The sequence below is a fragment of the Erinaceus europaeus genome, chromosome 16, assembly GCF_950295315.1.
Source record: "Erinaceus europaeus chromosome 16, mEriEur2.1, whole genome shotgun sequence".
In the NCBI taxonomy this organism is placed as follows: domain Eukaryota; kingdom Metazoa; phylum Chordata; class Mammalia; order Eulipotyphla; family Erinaceidae; genus Erinaceus; species Erinaceus europaeus.
This window is the reverse complement of record NC_080177.1, coordinates 47,098,862-47,115,110: the sequence shown is the minus strand read 5'-3', so window position 1 is coordinate 47,115,110 and position 16,249 is coordinate 47,098,862. Positions and strand designations below refer to the sequence as shown.

The following is a 16,249-nucleotide window of genomic DNA, read 5'->3' as shown; positions in this document are numbered from 1 at the left end:
TAAAGGCCCAGGCTCAAGCCACCTGCAGGGGGAAAGCTTCATGAGTGGTGAAGCAGGGCTGCAGGTGTCTCTCTGTCTCTCTCCCTCTCTATCCCCCCTTCCTCTCAATATCTGGCTGTCTCTATCCAATAAATAAATAAAGATAATAAAAAAATTAAAGAAAAACAGAAAAAATAAATAACTCACTTGGAGAATACACTGCTTTGCCACTAGTTCAACCCAGGTTCGAGCCTAGCCCCCACTACACTGAAAGAAGCTTTATGCTCTGATCTCTTGCTCTCTCTGCTTCTCTGCTGCTCTACCTCTTCTTCTACTCTATCTTTATCTCTATCTGAAAAAGTGGTGAAGCCACTATCCTGGAGGTGTGAAGCCCCACTAACTACAGGAAAAAAAATTTTTTTTTTAATAATGACAATAATAAAGCTAGAAGTAAAGCCTTCAAATACCTACTTAAAACTCTGGAACTCTTATTATTCAATATTCATGAATGTTTAAGGTGCCATGTCTGAGATAAGGGTCATCAAATGGGCTGGGAAAACAACATAATGGTTACAAAAAAAGACTTTTACACCTGAGGCTACGAGGATCCAGAGTCAATCCCCAGCACCACCGTAAGGAGAGCTGAGCAGTACTCAACACTATTCTGATATCTTTCTCTCTGTACCTCTCTCATTAAAATAAATGTTTAGGGCTGGGGAGATAGCACAATGGTCATGCAAAAGCTTCTCAAGCCTATGACTCCAAGGTCCTAAATTCAATCCCCAGAACTACCATAAGCCAGGGCTGGTCTCTATCTATCTTTCTCTCTATATCACTCTTATTTTAAAAAATAAAATAATTAAAAAAAATTTTTTTGCAAAAGTTTCTCAGGCCCAACAAACTACTACGCCTGGTGGGTTTTCATAAAAAGTTTTATTAGAGGGGCCAGATGGTGGCACACTTGGTTGAGTGTACACGTTACAATCAGTGTATAAGGACCTGGGTTCAAGCCCATGGTCCCCATCTGCAAGAGGAAAGCTTTGCAAGTGATGAAGCAGTGTTGCAGTTGTCTCTCTGTCTCTTTCACTCTCTATCTTTCCCTCCCCTCTAAATTTCTCTCTGTGTCTATATAATAATAAATGAATAAATAAGAGATTAAAAGAACTTTATTAGAGGGGGTCGGGCAGTGGCGCAGTGGGTTAAGCGCACGTGGTGCAAAACGCAGGGACCGGTGTAAGGATCCCGGTTCGAGCCCCCGGCTCCCCACCTGCAGGGGAGTCGCTTCACGGGCGGTGAAGCAGGTCTGCAGGTGTCTATCTTTCTCTCCCCTCTCTCTCTGTCTTCCCCTCCTCTCTCCATTTCTCTCTGTCCTATCCAACAACAAAGCAACATCAACAATGGCAATAATAACCGCAACGAGGCTGCAACAACTAGGGCAACAAAAAGGGGGAAAAATGGCCTCCAGGAGTGGTGGATTCATGGTGCAGGCACCGAGCCCAGCAATAACCCTGGAGGAAAAAAAAATAATAATAAAAAAAAGAACTTTATTAGAACAGTCATGTCAGGAGTCAGGTAGTTGCACACCTGGTTGAGCACACATATTACAGTGCACAAAGAACCCCACTTGCAGGTGTCTCTCTCTACCTGCCCCTTCCATCTCAATTTCTTTCCATATCCAAAATAAATAAATAAATAAATAAATACACACACGCATGCACCATGTCAGTTCATTTGCAGATTGTCTACAGCTGCTTTTGCCATAAGATACAGTTGAGCTGTTGAGGTAGAGACCCTCTGTACTAAAAAAACCTTCAATGTTCACTATTGGGTCCTTTACAGAAAATTTTTTCCAGCCCTGGGTTTCAATGGTAAGAGTTAATGACAGTCATGAAAAATGGAAGGTGCAAAGCGCAAGGACTGGCATAGGAAGCCTGGTTAGAGCCCCCGGCTCCCCACCTGCAGGGGAGTTACTTCATAGGCGGTGAAGCAGGTCTGCAGGTGTCTGTCTATCTTTCTCTCCCTCCTCTCGATTTCTCTGTCCTATACAACAATGACAGCAGTAACAACAAGGGCAACAAAAATGGGATAAATAGCCTCCAGGAGCAGTGGATTTGTAGTGCAGGCACCGAGCCCCAGCAATAATAACCCTGGAGGCAAAAAAAAAAATGTGGCAGTTTAGGGGTTGGAATAGTGAACTGTTCTGGCTCTCACAAATAAGTAACAGTCCAGAGCACTGGACTCTTAAGTATGAGGTTCCTTCAATTCCCCCAACATAGCATGGGTCAGTGTGATGTCCTGTTTCTCTTATTAATAAATATATACATCTAATAAAAATTAATGTGGAATATGTGTGTATATGTATGTATACATATGAAGCACTTAAAAACACTTTAACACAGAAAAGGAAGCTCTCTAAAACGCCATCTACTGGTTATTTTAGAAGATATTTTCTAGGTACTGGGTGGTGGTGAACCTGGTTATGTGCACATATTACCATGTGGGGGAGGGGTCTTCACAAGCCGTAAAGCAGGTCTGCAAATGTATTGTCCTTCTCTCTCCCTTATTCCCCCCATCTCTTCTCTCAATTCTCTGTCCTATCCAATAAAATAGAAAGGAAAAATGTCAGCCAGGAGCAGTAGATTCATATGCACACACTGAACCCTAGCTATAACACTGGCAGCAGTAAAACATAATTCTTTTTTCCCCTTAAGATAGAGACAAAGAGTCAGAGAGACTAAAAGACTACAGCATTGAAGCTTCCTTCGATGTGGTAGGGGCTAGGCTTGAACTTGGGTTGAGTGTGTGACAATACAGTACACTATCAAGTGAGCTATTGTGCCAGCCCACCTCCTGCCATTTTAGGAATTTGTAAGAAATCTCCTGGAAAATGTGTAATTATCATTAAATTACCTTAAGAATAATAATGGCTAGGGGGCTGGGTGGTAGCACAGCAGGTTAAGCGCACATGGCACAAAGCGTAAGGACCAGAGTAAGGCTCCTGGTTCAAGCCCCCAACTCCCCACCTGCAGGGGAATCACTTCACAAATGGTGAAGCAGGTCTGCAGGTGTCTATCTTTCTCTCCCCCCTCTTTCTTCCTCTTCTCTCTCTATTTCTGTCCTATCCAACAATAACAACAGCTATAATAACAATTATAACAAGGGCAACAAAATGGGGAAAATGGCCTCTAGGAGAAGTAGATTCATAGCACAGACACTGAGCCCCAGTGATAACCCTGGAGGAAAAAAAAAAATGATGATGTCTAGACTTTGCAGGGGTTATGCTATTTTAATTCTTCAGCTGTTTATCATTAAGTGTTTCAATTTTTTAAGTGTTTGAAAATTATTAGCACTTTCAGTGAAGAACAAAGGAAAATTAAACAAAAAACTTGAAAGATGAGCAGTGGTAGAGCACAGGACTTGCATGTACAAGGTCTGAAGTTTAATCTATCACTCTGTATGTGTGGGCAATGCTCTGGTATGAGCATTCTGGCTCTCACAAATAAATAAATAAATAAACCTTTAAAATGTACATGAAAAAGAAACTGGTCAGTTCTATTACATGAGTAGGCCCTCACTTAGGGAAAGAGTTGGAAATTGTTATGATGTATTAGCAAGAATGAATTTTTTTTTAAATATTTTATTTTATTTATTTATTCCCTTTTGTTGCCCTTGTTGTTTTATTGTTGTAGTTATTATTGTTGTTGTTGTTGTTGTTGGATAGGACAGAGAGAAATGGAGAGAGGAGGGGAAGACAGAGAGGGGGAGAGAAAGATAGACACCTGCAGACCTGCTTCACCGCCTGTGAAGCGACTCCCCTGCAGGTGGGGAGCCGGGGTTCGAACCGGGATCCTTCTGCCGGTCCTTGTGCTTTGCGCCACCTGCGCTTAACCCGCTGCACTACAGCCCGACTCCCGCAAGAATGAAATTTTAAATGCCAACAAACTTAGTTTTGATTTAAACTAACAGTATGACACAAATGTAATAATCTCTAAGGGAGACATGTGGTAGCCAGATCTCGAGAGGAAATGACTCCTCCTTATGTGGGGCTGGTTGAACAAGTAAGAGTTTAAGCAAAACAATGTAAAGAGCAGACGGTCCTCAAATAACATACTTTCATTCAGGACCAGTAAAAAAGTTCACTTTGGTAATGAGCTGCTTTGCAATGTGTATGTACAACCCATGTTTGAGGCCCAACCCCACATCTTCTATCTGAAAAGGCTGATCCAGAGCCATGGCAATGACAAAAAGTAAATGGAAAGCTCTTGGTTTCCACTACAGTATTGTTACTCATACATTTAACTTCTTACTAATTTTTTGTTTTTCCTTACCAGAGCACTACTAAACTCTGCAATGGTAGTGTCAGGATTGAAACTGGGAGCTCAGGTATGGAAGTCTTTTGCATAACGACTATGCTATAGCCCTGTCTGATTAAATTCCTTTGTAATTGTATGTTTCAGTTTCTCCACTAAACTGTCAGGAATTCATGTGTAGGCAACAATGCCTTTACTTCTTGTGTATGTCCCTACAGCTCTATAGCTCTTCTTTTTTTTTTTTGTTTTCTCAGCTCTTCTTACATATCCATATAAAGTGGGTGTTCAATGCATACTTCTGATTGAATGACAAAATAATGAACCCATTTGAGTTCACAGACTGAAACTCTTACACCTACAATTGACACCATTATGCCTTCTTCTACACAACAGTTTAAAGGACATTCCCAGAAAGAGCACTGCTGATTCTACTGCTTCTTCAGTAAAAAGCTAAAAGTACATGTGTAATTCTAAAATAGAATCCCTGACTACTGTGAAGGTGGGTGGGGAAGTGGGCAAGTGAAGGAAGAATCTATTATAATAGCTTGCTTCCAAAGAATAATCAGCTCTAGAGATGGAAACATTTCTAAAATGTCTCTGAACTCCAACTCACATCACTTCATTAGACTTTGTACTGGTTAAAGTTCATCACAAAGGACATCATTAGAACTAGAGAATGACTCATCACCAGAAAAATCCTTGGGGCCAGGCAGTGGCACAAGTGGTTAAACACACAATTTTAAGCCTTAAAATTTCAGCTAATGGTCCATAAGATTTAGTTGTTGTTTTTTTTTTTTTTCCTGTTTTGCAAGGGGAATAAAGGTTTACAGTACAGTTACTGACATTGTATTACTACATTGTAATTCACTACATTGTATCTCACTACAAAGATCTAGTTTTACTTACTCTCTTTTGGCAATATTAAACTTTGGCATAGCATTGTGATTAAGCATCTATCACCTGGCCAGCAACCGGAAAGAAATATCAAACTAGCAACTGATAATGTGTACTTGCTAGAAATTGAAGTACAAACAAAGCTGAGAAAGTCCCACACAATGAGCAGAGAACTTTACTTTTTTTTTCCTCCAGGGTTATTGCTGGGCTCAGTGCCTGCACTACAAATCCACTTCTCCTGGAGGCTGTTTTTTTTCCCTTTTGTTGCCCTTGTTCTTTATTGTTGTTATTGCTGTCATTATTGTTGGGTAGGACAGAGAGAGAGAGAAATGGAGAGAGGACAGGAAGACAGAGAGGGGGAGAGAAAGACGCCTGCAGGCCTGCTTCACCGCATATGAAGGGACCCCCCCACACCCCTGCAGGTGGGGAGCAGGGGGCTCGAACTGGGATCCTTACGCTGGTCCTCGCACTTTGCACCAAGCGTGCTTAACCAGTGGCGCTACCACCCCGGCCCCCAGAACTTTACTTTTAGGAGATAACAGTCTAGTTGGAAATCTGGGAGTAGTGCACACCAATTTTCAGAAGGACCCTATAAAGTAAGTAGGAATTTAAGGCAAAAAGCAGGTTGACAATGTGGAGAGAAAGCTAGGACCTGCTAATGCTAAACTATGCAACCTAGAGTTTATGCCCTCTGGCGATGGAAAGTGAAAGTCTCCAGGTTAGACAAAAACAGAAACTTAAAGATTCAGATCCCATAACAGAAAGAGCTTACATTATATTTAAGTCATCTCAGAAAGCAAAGAGATAACACCCAAGTAGGTTGTCTGCCTACTGTACTACCAAGCACCCAATCTACCCAGACACCACAAAGGAGAAAGCAGCTAAAATGCTCTCCCTCCCTCTCTTTACATGCAGTAAAACCTTGCATGTGTAAAGCCCCAGACCCACTAAAAAAAAATCTCAAAGGAATTATGCAATGATTACAACATATAGACATTGTTTAGTAAATATTATGCTGATTCAGATATAGAAGAAATCTATATGCAGTCGGGTGGTAGAGCAAAGGGTTAAGTACAGGTGGCACAAAGTGCAAGAATGATCCAGGTTCAAACACCCCCCCCCCCCCCCCCGCAGGGGAGTCGCTTCACAGGTGGTGAAACAGCTCTGCAGGTGTCTATCTTTCTCTCCCCCTCTCTGTCTTCCCTTCCTCTCTCCATTTCTCTCTGTCCTATCCAACAACATCAATAACAACAATAATAACTACAACAATAAAAAACAACAAGGGCGGGAGTCCCACAGTAGCGCAGTGGGTTGAGCACACTTGGCGCAAAGCTCAAGGACCGGCCTAAGGATCCCAGTTCAAGCCCTCAACTCCCCACCTGCAGGGGAGTCGCTTCACAAGTGGTGAAGCAGGTCTGCAGGTGTCTTTCTCTCCTCCTCTCTGTCTTCTCCTCCTCTCTCCATTTCTCTCTGTCCTAAATAATAACGATGACATCAATAACAACAACAATAACTACAACAATAAAAAAAAAAAAAGGCAACAAAAGGGAAAAATAAATTTCACACCTAAGGCTCTGAGTACACAGGTCCAGAAACCAGAGCTGATCTGATAAAATAAAACAAAAAGGGAAAACTAGGTGTAGGGTCTAGAGAAAATCTACACTATCCACACCATTTTTATTTGTAAGCCTAAAACTGTTCAAAAAAGTTAAGATTTATTAAATTTATCCAAAAGTCTATCATTCAAAATCACCATTAGAAGACTGACAAGTTAATTCACCTCGGAGAGTGCCTGTTTTGCTACAGATTTAACCCATTTTTTTATTTCTTTATTGGGGAATTAATGTTTTACATTCAACAGTAAATACAATAGTTTGAACATGCATAACATTTCCCAATTTTCCATATAACAATACAACCCCCACTAGGTCCTCTGTCATTCTTCTTGGATCTGTATTCTCCTCACCCCCCACCCCATAGTCTTTTACTTTGGTGCAATATGCCAATCCCAGTTCAGGTTCTACTTGTGTTTTCTCTTCTAATCTTGTTTTTCAACTTCTGCCTGAGAGTGAGATCATCCCATATGCATCCCTCTGTTTCTGACTTATTTCACTTAACATAAATTTTTCAAGGTCCATTCAAGATTGGCTGAAAACGGTGAAGTCACCATTTTTCATAGCTGAGTAGTATTCCATTATGTATATATACCACAACTTACCCAGCCACTCATCTGTTGTTGGACACCTGGGTTGCTTCCAGGTTTTGGCTACTACAAATTGTGCTGCCAAGAACATATGTGTACACAGATCTTTTTGGATGGATGTGTTGGGTTCCTTAGGATATATCCCCAGGAGGAGAATTGCAGGGTCATAGGGTAGGTCCATTTCTAGCCTTCTGAGAGTTCTCCAGACTGTTCTCCACAGAGGTTGGACCAATTGACATTCCCACCAGCAGTGCAGGTACCACTAGGTACCTAGTACAGGTACCTAGGAGTACCACTGCACTGGGGGAAGCTGCAGTTGTGGTCTCCAACTCCCTCTCTTCTTCTTTTCTTTTTTTCTTTTTGCCTCCAGGGTTATCCTCTGAAGGTGGGAAGCCAAGGGCTGGAACCAGGATCCTTGAGCCGGTCCTTGTGCTTTGCACTATGTGCATTTAACCCAGTGCACTACCTCCCAGCCCCTTCTCCCTCATTTTTTTAACTGACACCAGGTTTTGCTGGGGCTTGGTGTTGGCACTGCAAATCCACTGCTCCTGGTGGCCATTTGTCCCTTTAGTTTCTTTTGTTTATTTCTTTGTTTTGATTGGATAGGGCAGGGAGAAATTGAGAATGAAGGAGGAAGGAGAGACAGAGAGACAACTAGAAGGTCAGCTTCACCACTTGTGAAGCTTCCCCCCTGCAGGTGGGGAGTGGAGGCTCAAATCCAGTTCCTTGCACTTGGTAATAAATGTACTTAACCACCCAGTCCTCTCTTTCTCTCTAATCCTATCTGAAAAAGTCAGACCAGAGTGGTGAAATTCATTTCAGACTTCTGTGAATGAACATATTCCAAAGAAAATAACTCCAAAACCTGCTCTCTACACTAACAACATATGCCATCTGGTTTCCAAATTATTAGTGGCAACCTGTATCATTTCAAACAAGGTATATTCATTCACAGGGGCACCATGTATAACTAGTTCTCTATCATTTAATGTCTGTCTTTCCAGTCTTACTATTACATAAAAATAATACAACTCGGGGGCTGGGCGGTAGCACAGCAGGTTAAGAGCACATGGTGCAAAGCACAAAGACCAGCATGAGGATCACAGTTTGAGCCCCCAGCTCCACATCTGCAGGGGGGTCGCTACACAAGTGGTGAAGCAGGTTTGCAGGTGTCTCTCTTTCTCTCCCCCTCGCTACCTCCCCTCCTCTCTCAATTTCTCTCTGTCCTAGCCAACAACAACGATGTCAGTAACAACAACAATAGCCACAACATTGATAAAACAACAAGGGCAACAAAAAGGTTAAAAAAAAAAAAAAGCCTCCAGGAGCAGTGGATTCGTGGTGCAGGCACTGAGCCCCAGCAATAACCCTGGAGGCAAAAAAAAAAAATACAACTCTTTATTTTATTATAGAAGAGAGAAAGGAGTGGGGGGTGGGTAGAGAACGAACTAGAGCATAGGTCAGCTCTGGCATAAAGTAGTGCCAGGGACTGAACCTGCAGCCTCTGCCTCTGGGATTTCAATCATGTAAGCTGATGCTTTAACAGGCTGTGCTATCTTCCCAGCCCCAAACACAACATTTATATGAACAATATTGGGAGCAACCTAATATGGAAAATTTCACAAGCAGTGTTGCAGTATCTCTTCTTGCACTCTCACCCTCTATCTTTAGAGGGGGGCAGTGTGTGTGTGTGTGTGTGTGTGTGCGCGTGTGTGTGCGCGTGTATGTGAGAGAGAGAGAGAGAGAAAGAAAGAAAGAGAAAGGGAGAGAGAAAGAGAGAGAAAGAGTGTGTGTGTGTGTGTGTGTGTGTGTATACCAGGAGTAGTGGGAACAGTAACCCTGATGACAAACTAAATAAATAAATAAAACAAACTAAATAAATAAATAAATAAACACTTTTGCAAACTTACTAGTTATTTCCTTCACAAAGAAGAGAAGCTGTTGATTCAAGGGGCACATATATTCTAAGACTTTCAATAAGCATAGCTAAAACGCCCTAAAGAAATAACATTCCACTTCACCAACAGCAGTGGGTCAATGTGCCTATTTCCTGCTCCTGTGCTAATACCAGATATTGTCATTTATTCATATAAGCCCAAATACCAGAGAAATGCTTTTTTTTTTTTTTCTTGCATCCAGGGTTATTGCTGGGTCTGGGTGGTGCATGAATCCACTGCTCCTGATAGCTACTTTTTTCCCTTTTGGTGCCCTTGTTGTTTTATCGTTGTTGTTGTTGTTATTGATGCCGTTGTTGTTGGATAGGACAGAGAGAAATGGAGAGAGGAGGGGAAGACAGAGAGGGGGAGAGAAAGACAGACATCTGCAGACCTGCTTCACTGCCTGTGATCCGACCCCCCTGCAGGCCAGGCAGGAGCCGAGAGCTCGAACTGGGATCCTTACAGTCCTTGAGATTTGTGCCACGTGTACTTAACCCGCTGCCCTACCGCCCGACCCCCTGCTGTGTTGTTTATTTATAAGTAGCAAATTTCTGTGAGACATGTACCTATTCACATTCTCTGCACTATTTTTTTTAAAACACTGACACATTTTTAGCTTTTATTTACTTAGTATTGGGTAGACAGAAATTGAGAGGGGAGTGGGAGATAGCACTGCAGCACTGTTTCACTACTCATGAAGCTTTCCTCCCTGCAGGTGGGGACCAGGGGCTTGAACCTGGGTCCTTGCACACTGTAATGTGTGCCACTGCCTGGCCCCTCCTTTGCACAATTATTAGATAATAAAATAACTAATGTTAAACCTAAAGGTACAACACACAGTGCAAAATATTTCCCCACAATTTACCCGGTTTTACTCATCACAAGATTCCCAACACTAGAAAAACTACCTGGAATATAGTATGGTCTCAATAACTATGTTGAATAAATACTAGATAAATTTGCCTTTTAACTTTATTGTGGGAGGGGGCAGGTGGTGGTGTAGCTGGTTGAGTGCACATGTTACAAAGCACAAGGACCCAGGTTCGAGCCCCTGGTCCTCACCTGAGGGAGGAATGCTTTGCAAATGGTGAAGTAGGGCAGCAGGTATCTGTCTCTCTTCCTCGCTATAACCCCCTTCCCTTTCAATTTCTGTCTGACTCTTTTCTTTTCTTTTTGTAACCAGAGCACTGCTCAGGACTAAACCTGTGACTTTGGAGCCTCAGGCATGAGAGTCATTTGCAGAACCATTATGCTGTCTCCCCTGTATTTTTCTGTCTGTCTCTACCCAATAAACAAATAAAGGTAAGTTAACAAAAAATAACTTGAGAGTCGGGTGGTAGCACAGTGGGTTAAGCGCAGGTGGCACAAAGCACAAGGACTGGAGTAAGGATCCTAGTTCGAGCCCCTGGCTCCCCACCTGCAGGGGAGTCGCTTCACAGGTGGTAAAGCAGGTCTGCAGGTGTCTATCTTTCTCTCCCCCCTCTGTCTTCCCCTCCTCTCTCCATTTCTCTCTGTCCTATCCAACAATAATGACATCAATAATAACTACAACAATAAAACAACAAGGGCAACAAAAGGGAGTAAATATTTTTTTTAAAAATTTTAAGTTGGGATTCCATTTTTTTCCAGAAGTCACTCCATTTTTTTCCAACATAATTTTGAAATTCTCAACTAACAAGAAACACTATATTGCATTACATTATCTATTTCTTTTTTTTAATTTTTATTTATTATGTAATCCCTCCTCCCCATTTTCTTGCCTTTGTTTATCATCGTTGTTGTTATTACTGTCGTTGTTGTTGTTGCATAGTACAATGAGAAATGGAAAGAGATGGGGAAGACAGAGAGGGGGAGAGAAAGACACCTGTAGACCTGCTTCACCTCCTGTGAAGCGACTCCCCTGCAGGTGGGGAGCCAGGGGCTCGAACCGGGGCCCTTAACCCGGTCTTTGCACTTGCGCCACCTGCTGCACCAACGCCTGGCTCCCTACATTATATATTTCTAGATTGTTATTCCATTGCCTTGTATTAGGTTACTACAGATTATAATATCATTATTTGTATCCTCACCAGAGCAAATCCCCTCCACATTTTTCGTTCAAAAATTATTCTACCTGGGTGGGGATGTAGCATAATGGTTATCTAAAAAACTTTCGTGCTAGAGGCTCTAAAGTCACTATCAAAAGCCAGAGCTGTGCAGTACTGTGGAGAAGGAAAAAAAAATCCTATTTAATACTTAACAATCTTTTTTGTGTTTGGTTTTTGCTTTTAATTGCCAACAGAATTATCACTGAGGCCTGGTGCTGCTGGCTGCCTTTTTTCTTTCTTTCTTTCTATTTCATGTGACAGGACAGAGTGAAATTAAGAGAAGAGAAAAATAAAGACACCTGCAGACCCGCTTCACTACTAATGAAGCATCACCCCTGCAGGTTTGTAGTGGGGCTCAAAGCTGGATCCTCGTGTTTGGTAAGGTGTGCACTCAATCAGGTGTGTCACCACTGCAGCCCCACAAATTCATCCTTCTGAGTAAACTTTATAATCATTTTCTCAAGTTTTCAAAAGGAAACCTGGTTTAAACTGCAAACTACAAGGCCTGTACAAGTGATCTCTGCTATTTCCCTCTTTCGCAAATGGAATTAATAGTACTTATCTCGTAATTTGTTTGAACAAAATGAGTCAAGGCATATTAAATCTTACACTAAAATGTTATTGTAATTGTTCAGAATCCACAGTTGTCATAATGGCCCAAAATTTTTCCCACAATGTGAGCCCACAAAATCCAAAGGCTCATAGACGCTTCAAAAGGGGACACAAATCACAAACAGTAATATGAAAATATTTCATTTATATCTGTTTAGTTTCCCACAACCTGGACCACTGGAGACAAGAGCCAAAGTAAGAGATCCATGAAAAACACTAGAGTGGTGACTGGAAGCCTCCTCCATGACGTCCAGGCCCTTCTAGCAGACCAAGGGGCCTCCGTGAGCCCTTCTTATGCTAGTTATCCATTTCAGCAGCTATGACAATATTTATCACTTAATCTCCTCCCAAGAAATACCTGAAGTCTAGAAGTCTATCAGAGTACTTTCCCAATTAAAGACGGGGCAGGCACAGTAGACAGATGTTATTGATAACTATGAACATGCCCACAACAGCTTAACAAACGACTTCCACCACCAGGTTTTCTATATGACTACACTGATTGAGACTAGTGATGGGACCTTCGGGGGATGGGGTGGGAGTGGTGGCCAGCCCCAAAATAAGAGCCAATAATGTGCTCATTGTTGAATCAAGTGACATGTGTTAGATAGCGGCTAAATTCTACATGGAGAACTTTAAAAGCACCTACACAGAGCTACAAGGCAAAGGGAACACAGGGAGGTGACTGATGGCAGTGTGACTGCTTGATTACAAAAGAAACCGCAGGTCTAGACCCCAGGTCTCCGAACGCCCCGCCCACAGTCATGGTGCCGCCCGAGGCGGACCCAGCTGGCCACACAGCCTCGAGGGGGAGGAGTGCGGACGGCGGGCCGCAGGCAGGGCGGCGCCACACGTGACGCGCCCCCCTCCGTCCGCGCCCGCAGCACGCGCTGCCAACCTCGTCATGTGACCCTCACGCGGCCCGCTCCCTGCTCTGCGCCTCTCCCAGCAGCCATTTTGCCGAGGCCTGACTGCCCGCACTCGCGGCCGAGCTGGACATCACGAGGCCCCGCAGCCAGTTCTCACACGCTGCACGCGCGCCTCGAAAGAGCGCTCTGCAGCGAGGGCAGGACAAAACTTTCATCCAAGCGTCGCCCCGTGAGGCGCTGGGGGAAAGCGGTGGGGCGCCCCCGCCGACCATTGGCTGTGGTACCCACGTGACGCTGGTGCCCCCCGCCCGCCCCCTCCCCCACCCTACCCCCACCCCACAAAATGGCTCCTAACGCCTCGCGCCAAATACACGCCACCCAGCGCGTGGGGACAGACGAGGCGCGTGGCAGCCACGGCGCCTGCGCGTACCTGCTGGGTCCGATGGCGCGGGCCCACGCGTCGCCCTGCTCACGCTGCCGGAATCCTCGCGCGGCTGCACCACCCGGTGGGCCATTGGCTGCCGGCGTGATCACGTGCTGCGTGCGGCCCGGCCCCGCCCCACCCCGCCCCGCTAATCGCCTGGCACCGCGCTCGAAGCGGCGCCGAAAGGCGTTCGCACGCGGAAAGGGAAGGCAGCTAGGAGTCCCCTCTTTTCCGCCTGCATGAGACTGAATTCTTGAAAGAGGGACGAGAACTTGGGGTCTCGGGCTATGATCGCACCTACCGGTGTACCTTCGCGTGGCACTCCTGAAGCCTGGAGCCCTCGCCCTTGAGCGCTCCCCGGTGCACGCCGGGATGCGCTGGCGCCCCTCGGCGCCGCAGAGCACGCCGGGAAGGCGCCGGCCGCCGGGTCTCACCTCCGCGCGTCCCCGCCGCCCCCAGGGAGCTGTGCCGGGCGGGTGCAGGCGGGCTGGCGGGAGTGTCTCCCGGGCCGGCACCTCGGTCCCCTCCCCACCTGTTCTGTCTGGTATTGGGAAAACCACACCTCTCTCCGCAGTGACTCTTTGAACAAAAGAGAGAAAGCCAGGGTGTTTTTCTGCCAGTAAAGGACCATCCTTTTCGGAACAGGGAAAGACGGCTTGTTACATACAACGTACAACGTACGTGCTGGGCAATGGATAGTGCTCAAGAGTGCTTCTCCTAAGCTGACTGATAGTATTGGGGTGGAGGGAAGGAGCAAGAGGCTTTTTAAAGGGACCAGAGGTGTGGCGCGCGCACACACACGCGCACCCGCCCCCCGCTTGTGGGCTCAGCGACGGCGGCTGGAGCGGACCAGACATGCCGCCTGGAAACGCCAGGTGCCCACGCTGACGAGCGGCGAGCCTCCAACAACAAAGTGACCACCACGCCAAACGCTTGTGTTCCTCTCCCAGCATGTGCCCAGCTTTGAGCTTCCTTTTTCAATGCGGCTCCCCCACCCTCTCCAAATTCTGTTATTTCAGTTAAAGGAAGTGATTTAAGTTTAAGAAAATTAGACTGATCGGATTCACAAAGAAATACAGGAAGCTATGCTATGGTTATCAAGCTGAAACATAACAGTTAGCTTGGGACATCTTTTTCTGGTTTTCCACCTCTTGAAATGTCAGCCCTGCAGGTGCCCTGCTCTAACCCCTGCCCAAGCACGGATCAATAGTAAACAACGGATCTACCCGGGAACAACGCGCCCCTCCCCACTTTCTGCTCTGATAAGCAGAATTATCAGAAAGTTATTTCCTGACTGACAAGGAAAGCAAAGCAGGTGTCCAGATGTGTTGAATAAGACCACTAAATTAGAAGTGTATCTGTTGCTCGAGATATAAGCCACTTCAGTATTCTTTGTTCCATTTAATCTTAACAAGCCTGAGAGAAAAGTCCTGCACAAACATTACCATCCCCTGACATAATTTTTTAAAAAAATATGTGTTGGAGAACATACATAGTTCCCTCACTTACTGTACTCTGACCTTGAACAATTTTGTTTTTTGGCTTTTTGACCCTCAGTTCATTTAACTGCAAATTGGGGCCTAACATACTATGATTTGGGGTTATACTCATGATGATTCTGAGGTGTAAATGTTTAACACACTTGTCACACATAGTCCCTAACGAGGAGCAGACACTTTGTGTGAGTGTTGTCTATTGTGAAGGTTGTGCTCTAACCAGACATCTTGTCCTCTATTCAATGACACTTCGGAATCTTTTTTTCTCCATTATTCATTCAGTTTGTCCCCTAGACAATGCTAGAGGCATACTTAACAGTCTTTCTTACACAGAAGATCTTTTCAGACTCATCCATCTATTGCTGTATATTACCACATTATCTCTTGCCTTCATTCTGTTAAGGAAGACTCCAATTGCCAGTGTCCACAATGCAATACAAATTTAGAAAGAACAGAGTAGGAAACTAGCAGCATAAGATGATACCTGTCTGAGGGTGGTATAAAAGATGATCCTAGTGGTCTGGGAAGGTGGGGCAGTGGATAAAGTGTTGGACTCTCAAGTCCTGAGTTCAGTCCTCGGCAGCACATGTGCCAGAGTGATGTCTAGTTCTTTCTCTCCTCTTTCTCATGAATAAATTTTTTAAAAATGGGAAAAAAATATCCTAAAGAAAAAAAATACATTCCTTGGAACCTTGCTTTTTGTCTCTCACCACTATAGAATGTGTTTTTTGCTTACCTGCCAAAGTGACTTTTTTTTTTTTCCAAGTAGAGACAGAGTGGCAGAGAGGCAGCTAGAGAGAGTGAACAAGACCACAGCACTGAAATTTCCTTCAATATACTGGGGCCAGGCTCAAGTCTGGATCATGTATAGGGCAAGGCAGAGCACTATCCAAGTGAGCTATTTCACAAGTTTGGTTTGTTTGCCTCCAGAGTTATAGCTGGGGTTTGGTGCCTGCATGACAAGTCCATCACTCCTGGCAGCCACTACCTCCCTCCCCCCTTTATCTTGTTGGTAGAGATAGAAATTGAGAGGGAAGGGGAGATAGAGACCTGCAGTACTGCTTCACCACTCATGAAGCTACAGGGGCAGACAAGGACTGGGAACTTGAATCCAGGTCCTTCAACATGGTAATGTATACCACTGCCCAACCTGAGCAAACACTTTCCCATGCATTAGGACCCAGGATCGAGCCCCTGGCCATCGAATAGATGCACCTACAAGGAAGAAACTTCATGTGTAGTGGAGCAGTGATGTGGTTTTTTCTTTCTTTCCCCTTCTGTCTCTCATCCTATATCTAAAAAAAGAAAGAAAGAAATAGTCTACTAGAAATGAAAGAATCCTGCAGATGCAGAGCCCCATGTGGCAAAATTATATATATAGATATATATGGAGAGAGAGAGAGATTGACTCACATGAGACAGAAGAGAGAGGAGCTAA

The 16,249-nt window shown here is 44.4% G+C and overlaps 1 protein-coding gene across 3 annotated transcripts in view; it reads right to left on the bottom strand.

The window, feature by feature from the left end:
* Window positions 1-13,850, bottom strand: part of MGA (MAX dimerization protein MGA) — a 127,572-nt gene extending 113,722 nt beyond the window's left edge. For 2 of the 3 annotated variants that reach the window (XM_060175017.1, XM_060175028.1), the window contains exon 1: window positions 13,617-13,850. The gene's annotated coding sequence lies outside the window, so the exon portion shown is untranslated. Of the gene's footprint in view, window positions 1-13,321; window positions 13,376-13,616 lie in introns of those variants that run through there. The other variant, XM_060175019.1, reaches the window with a different exon arrangement.
* Between the last annotated feature and the right edge of the window lie 2,399 nt (window positions 13,851-16,249).